Genomic DNA, 7,186 nt, shown 5'->3' with positions numbered 1-7,186 from the left:
CTGTGCGCGCGCGCGCATACGCGCATGCGCATGCGATCGCCGAGGCAGGGGTGGGGCGGGGGCCGGGGCTCTGGCTGGAGTCGGTGCAAGCCCCGGGATTGCCTGAGGCAAGCCAAAGGAGCCCCAGGTGGAGACGGGACTGCCGGTCGCCGGGTGTCCTGGAAGCCGAATGCGCGACGCGGAGGGGCTCGCGGGCCGCGCGGAGGCAACCCAGGTCTGCAGCGGGAGTCGGGCCCCGCCACCCGCCCCCCGCGCCCGGGAGGGGCTGGGGGGCTGGGGGATCCAAGAATCGGGACGCGCGGCGGGGGCTAAAGGACCTCTTCTGCTAGGCAAAAAGCCTCGAGCACCCGGGATTCCCAGGTGGTCTCCCATCCAAGATACTAACCAGGCCCGACCCTGCTTAGCTTCCGAGATCAGACGAGATCGGGCGCCTTCAGGCTGATACGGCCTGAGACGGTGGCGGTTGGCCCGGGCGCCCTAAGAGCCTTGCGCCGCCTCCCTTTCGCTTCTGCCCTGCAGGTCGGGCCAACGGGCCGCACCTCTCGTGGGGGGGCATGCTGTACTTGAGCCGCACGACCCGCGACCGGACTCCAGCCTGCTGACGCCGGCCCGCCCCCCCCCCCCCCCCGAACACCGCCAACACCAGACCAGCAAGCGCCTGGCCGGGCCCGGGGGCCCGAGGGGCTTCCAGGACCCCCCATTGACCGGGAGGGCGCGGCGCGCGCGCGCGCGCCGCGGGCCTGGGGCTGGGCTGAGGGGTGCGGAGGTCTCGGCGCCCCCACCCGCGCCACTCCAGACCCGCCGCGCCGCTGAGCCGGGCCTCCCCGATCCCATTCGCTGCTCAGGCCCGCGCGCCCCGGAGGTGTCGGCCCGGCGCCCGCCGCCCCAACCCCGCGCCCCCAGGGGCCTGAACCTCCCGGGGCCTAGACGCAGCGAAACTTGAGCGCCTAACTTGCCCGGCACCTGTCCGTGCCCAAACCCACCAGAAGCCAGGAGGCGCGGGTCGACCGAGCGCCAGCCCCCCCCTTCGCACTACCGAGGCCCCCCCTTGCCCCCACGCCAAGCCCCCCTCGACCTTCCTGAGAGAGCAGACGAGCCACAGGCAGGCACACAGACAGACACACAGACACTCGCACGCACTCCACGCCAAGGGAGACAGCTGGCCTGGGCGCAAGCTCTCAGCCAGAGCCAGAGCGCCTGGGAGAGGCCGGGCCAGATTTAACGGCCGGGCGGGCTGCTGTCAGGAGATACAGAGGCAGAAATACATGAAGATTCCGAGACAGACTCCAAAGACGGGCAAGAGGAGATACACACACACACACACACACACACACACACACACACACACACACACACACACTTGAGTGTGGTCTTTGGAAATACTTGTGTTCAGAGTTGCTGGGTTGAGCCCAACTTTAATACAACCCATGGACTGCGCCCATCAGGCTCCTGTCCGTGGCATTTCCCAGGCGAGGATACTGGGAGTGGGTTGCCATTTCCTTCTCCGGGGGGATCTTCCCACCCAGGGATCAAACCCCAGTCTCCTGCGCCGGATGCCTTGCCATCTGAACCAGGACATTGCTAATTCCCTAGGCAAAATACAAAGAATAGAGCTCGTGTTCTACTAAATGGAAAGATGATTTCAAAAACAGAAGCTGTCCTTTGTTGGTATCTTTGAATCTTTATGTAGTTTTCGTGGATTTTTACTGTTAAGGCTAACTGAACAAGGCAAGAGAGAAACCCCAGAATTGAAAAGCAATTGACGGTTTTGAAAGAAACATGTGCAGGTGAAGCTTCTTCCTTTTGAGAGATGGTTAAATGCAAAATCTTGATTCAACACATATGACTTTTGTGCACTTTATTTCAAATCTCCATGACAAAACCCTAAGGCGTCCAGGAAGAAAGGAGTAGAGGGGCAGACACAAAGAGCAACCTTTCCCCTTGGTGCCATCGCAACCAGCTGCTTAGTTCCTTCATCTCAAGGACTATCATCTGGGCTTCTCTGGTTTGTCTGATTCTTGTTTCGGGACCGCTTTCGTCACAAGGCTGTCAACAGTGGGGTGGGTGGTGTGTGTGGGGGGGGGGGGGAGCCCTTCTTTCCATTCCACATGAGACCCAGTGGATAATCCAGGCCCTGCCCACTGCATTGAGTGTGCAGCAACAATATCAACGGTAATGCCGTGAACAATGCGTATTCCTGAATCCACCTGCTGGCTACTGACTGTGTGTGCTGGTGGTCTGGAACCTAGACCTGGAAGCTTTCTGGATGATTGCAAATGACACCAAAGTCTGAGGACGATGGAAGATCTTCACATTTCTGCAAGAGCCACACACCTCCAGAAGGAACCACAAGACTTGCCTGAAATGGTCAAGGTATAAGTATTGACTCAACGCTGGAAGGTCTCCACCTTTGCTATGGAAGTCAAACGATCTTTCTTTGAAATGAAAATGGAGCCTACTGAACGTTCACATGCTTCTAGAGCATTTGAAAAGCCCTAACTTGTAGAAATCTGCTGTACGAGTTCCTTGAAAGCAAGACCTCTATGTATGGATATGTCTTCATGCCTTAGATTGTGCCTCAATATAGTGTACCCATCAACCCAGGAAAGGAAAGAATTGAATCGCCAAATATACAAAGAGATCAAAAGTGCTGAGCCAAGTGACCCCTGAGGCTTCCAAGAGCTTTTCTGTCTTTCACACACTAAGTAAATACTGAGCACCTACGATGAGCTAGGAGGCATGTAAGAAGTTTCAGGAATAGAAGGCGGAGAGAAGAAGACACAGAGTTCCTGCTTTCACTGAGACGACTTAATGATACATCACAGGCAGATCCTTTGAGAACCTATAGAGGGGCCTCTTCCTCACCACAAAAAAACTGGGTGTCAGGGAAGGCTTTCCAGAGGCACCATTTCGTTGAGGTCCATAGGTTGAACCTAGGTAAACCAGGGTGAGATGCAGGAAGAATTTCAGGCAGGGAAAATAGCATCTTGGAAGGCTATGTGACCAGGGAAACTTAGGACATTCAAGAAACGAAAATGCCCTATGGGATGGAAGCCAAAGAGTGCAGAGGGCATTCCAGGCAAAAGACATCAGAGAAGAACGTGAGGAGCAAGCCTGAAGGGAAGTGGTCGATCTTCAATATGCTGGGAAAATACGAGAGCCATTGGAGCAGGGAGGTGACAGCATTGCATCTGCATTTCCAAAAGGTCATCTTGCTCCACGTCACTAATGATTGAGAGGCTCAACCCAAACTCCAAGGAGGGACCACTTCACATGAGTCCGACTGGGCCTCACCGCGATGTCTGTCAATAACCGATGCTGAGAAGATGTGGAGCAAAGGGAACTCTCCTCCACGGTGAGTAGGAATGGGCGGGGGTAGAGCCGGTATGGAAAAGAATATGGAGGTTCCCAAGGAACTAAAAGTGGAAGTAGCCTATGGTCCAGCAGTCCGACTCCCAGGCATAGATCCACCCACGGTATAAGAACAAGATAGATGCCCCGCTTGGGCACATCTATCTGTGCGCAAGCACACATGCGCATGCGCGACGATCGCCGAGGCAGGGGTGGGGCGGGGCCGGGCTCTGGCTGGAGTCGGTGCAAGCCCCGGGATTGCCTGAGGCAAGCCAAAGGAGCCCCAGGTGGAGACGGGACTGCCGGTCGCCGGGTGTCCTGGAAGCCGAATGCGACGCGGAGGGGCTCGCGGGCCGCGCGGAGGCAACCCAGGTCTGCAGCGGGAGTCGGGGCCCCGGCCACCCGCTCCCCGCGGCCCGGGAGGGGCTGGGGCTGCGGGGGGGGGATCCAAGAATCGGGACGCGCGGCGGGGGCTAAAGGACCTTTCTGCTAGGCAAAAGCCTCGAGCACCCGGGATTCCCAGGTGGTCTCCCATCCAAGATACTAACCAGGCCCGACCCTGCTTAGCTTCCGAGATCAGACGAGATCGGGCGCCTTCAGGCTGATACGCCTGAGACGGTGGCGGCGGGCCCCGGGCGCCCTAAGAGCCTTGCGCGCCGCCTTTCGCTTCTGCCCTGCAGGTCGGGCCAACGGGCCGCACTCTCGCGTCGGGCATGCTGTACTTGAGCCGCACGACCCGCGACCGACTCCAGCCTGCTGACGCCGCCCGCCCCCCCCCCCCCCCAACACCGCCAACACCAGACCAGCAGCAGCGCCTGGCCGGGCCCGGGGCCCGAGGGGCTTCCAGGACCCCCATTGACCGGGAGGGCGCGGCGCGCGCGCGCGCGCGCTGGGCCTGGGGCTGGGCTGAGGGGTGCGGAGGTCTCGGCGCCCCCACCCACCGCGCCACTCCAGACCCGCCGCGCCGCTGAGAGCGGGCCTCCCCGATCCCATTCGCTGCTCAGGCCCGCGCGCCCCGGAGGTGTCGGCCCGGCGCCCGCCGCCCCAACCCCCGCGCCCCCAGGGGCCTGAAACCTCCCAAGGGGGCCTAGACGCAGCGAAACTTGAGCGCCTAACTTGCCCGGCACCTGTCCGTGCCCAAACCCACCAGAAGCCAGGAGGCGCGCGGGTCGACCGAGCGCCAGCCCCTCCCTCGCACTACTACCGAGGCCCCCTTGCCCCCCACGCCAAGCCCCTCGACCTTCCTGAGAGAGCAGACGAGCCACAGGCAGGCACACAGACAGACACACAGACACTCGCACGCACTCCACGCCAAGGGAGACAGCTGGCCTGGCGCAAGCTCTCAGCCAGAGCCAGAGCGCCTGGGAGAGGCCGGGCCAGACGAACGGCCGGGCGGCTGGCTGTCAGGAGATACAGAGGCAGAAATACATGAAGATTCCGAGACAGACTCCAAGACGGCAAGAGGAGATACACACACACACACACACACACACACACACACACACACACACACACTGAGTGTGGTCTTTGGAAATACTTGTGTTCAGAGTTGCTGGGTTGAGCCCAACTTTAATACAACCCATGGACTGCGCCCATCAGGCTCCTCTGTCCGTGGCATTTCCCAGGCGAGGATACTGGGAGTGGGCTTGCCATTTCCTTCTCCGGGCGGGGATCTTCCCCACCCAGGGATCAAACCCCAGTCTCCTGCGCGCTGGGATGCCTTGCCATCTGAACCAGGACATTGCTAATTCCTAGGCAAAATACAAAGAATAGAGCTCGTGTTCTACTAAATGGAAAGATGATTTCAAAAACAGAAGCTGTCCTTGTTGGTATCTTTGAATCTTTATGTAGTTTTCATGATTTTTACTGTTAAGGCTAACTGAACAAGGCAAGAGAGAAACCCCAGAATTGAAAAGCAATTGACGGTTTTGAAAGAAACATGTGCAGGCAGGTGAAGTCTTCTTTCCTTTTGAGAGATGGTTAAATGCAAAATCTTGATTCAACACATATGACTTTTGTGCACTTTATTTCAAATCTCCATGACAAAACCCTAAGGCGTCCAGGAAGAAAGGAGTAGAGGGGCAGACACAAAGAGCAACCTTTCCTTGGTGCCATCGCAACCAGCTGCTTAGTTCCTTCATCTCAAGGACTATCATCTGGGCTTCTGGTTTGTCTGATTCTGTTTCGGGACCGCTTTCGTCACAAGGCTGTCAACAGTGGGGGTGGGTGGTGTGGGGGGGGGGGGGAGCCTTTCTTTCCATTCCACATGAGACCCAGTGGATAATCCAGGCCCTGCCCACTGCATTGAGTGTGCAGCAACAATATCAACGGTAATGCCGTGAACAATGCGTATTCCTGAATCCACCCGCTGGCTACTGACTGTGTGTGCTGGTGGTCTGGAACCTAGACCTGGAAGCTTTCTGGATGATTGCAAATGACACCAAAGTCTGAGGACGATGGAAGATCTTCACATTTCTGCAAGAGCCACACACCTCCAGAAGGAACCACAAGACTTGCCTGAAATGGTCAAGGTATAAGTATTGGACTCAACGTTGGAAGGTCTCCACCTTTGCTATGGAAGTCAAACGATCTTTCTTTGAAATGAAAATGGAGCCTACTGAACGTTCACATGCTTCTAGAGCATTTGAAAAGCCCTAACTTGTAGAAATCTGCTGTACGAGTTCCTTGAAAGCAAGACCTCTATGTATGGATATGTCTTCATGCCTTAGATTGTGCCTCAATATAGTGTACCCATCAACCCAGGAAAGGAAAGAATTGAATCGCCAAATATACAAAGAGATCAAAAGTGCCGAGCCAAGTGACCCCTTGAGGCTTCCAAGAGCTTTTCTGTCTTTCACACACTAAGTAAATACTGAGCACCTACGATGAGCTAGGAGGCATGTAAGAAGTTTCAGGGAATAGAAGGCGGAGAGAAGAAGACACAGAGTTCCTGCTTTCACTGAGACGACTCTAATGATACATCACAGGCAGATCCTTTGAGAACCTATAGAGGGGCCTCTTCCCTCACCACAAAACCTGGGTGTCAGGGAAGGCTTTCCAGAGGCACCATTTCGTTGAGGTCCATAGGTTGAACCTAGGTAAACCAGGGTTGAGATGCAGGAAGAATTTCAGGCAGGGAAAATAGCATCTTGGAAGGCTATGTGACCAGGGAAACTTAGGACATTCAAGAAACGAAAATGCCCTATGGGATGGAAGCCAAAGAGTGCAGAGGGCATTCCAGGCAAAAGACATCAGAGAAGAACGTGAGGAGCAAGCCTGAAGGGAAGTGGTCGATCTTCAATATGCTGGGAAAATACGAGAGCCGTGGAGCAGGGAGGTGACAGCATTGCATCTGCATTTCCAAAAGGTCATCTTGCTCCACGTCACTAATGATTGAGAGGCTCAACTCCAAACTCCAAGGAGGGACCACTTCACATGAGTCCGACTGGGCCTCACTGCGCGATGTCTGTCAATAACCGATGCTGAGAAGATGTGGAGCAAAGGGAACTCTCCTCCACGGTGAGTAGGAATGGGCGGGGTAGAGCCGGTATGGAAAAGAATATGGAGGTTCCCAAGGAACTAAAAGTGGAAGTAGCCTATGGTCCAGCAGTCCGACTCCCAGGCATAGATCCACCCACGGTATATGAACAAGATAGATGCCCCGCTTGGGCACATCTATCTGTGCGCGCACGCACATGCGCATGCGCATGCGATCGCGCTCGAGGCAGGGGTGGGGCGGGGCCGGGCTCTGGCTGAGTCGGTGCAAGCCCCGGGATTGCCTGAGGCAAGCCAAAGGAGCCCCAGGTGGAGACGGGACTGCCGGTCGCCGGGTGTC

The 7,186-nt window shown here is 56.8% G+C and overlaps 2 pseudogenes; both read right to left on the bottom strand.

Annotated features, from left to right (window-relative positions):
* Positions 1–335: 335 nt before the first annotated feature.
* On the bottom strand, positions 336–455 carry LOC138987054 (5S ribosomal RNA; annotated as a pseudogene).
* Positions 456–3,849: 3,394 nt separating this feature from the next.
* LOC138987048 (5S ribosomal RNA) lies at positions 3,850–3,968 on the bottom strand (annotated as a pseudogene).
* Between the last annotated feature and the right edge of the window lie 3,218 nt (positions 3,969–7,186).

This window comes from Bos mutus, unplaced genomic scaffold (genome assembly GCF_027580195.1).
Source record: "Bos mutus isolate GX-2022 unplaced genomic scaffold, NWIPB_WYAK_1.1 CTG526, whole genome shotgun sequence".
Taxonomy (NCBI): domain Eukaryota; kingdom Metazoa; phylum Chordata; class Mammalia; order Artiodactyla; family Bovidae; genus Bos; species Bos mutus.
The sequence above is the reverse complement of the archived record's forward strand: the minus strand, read 5'-3'. Positions and strand labels throughout refer to the sequence as shown.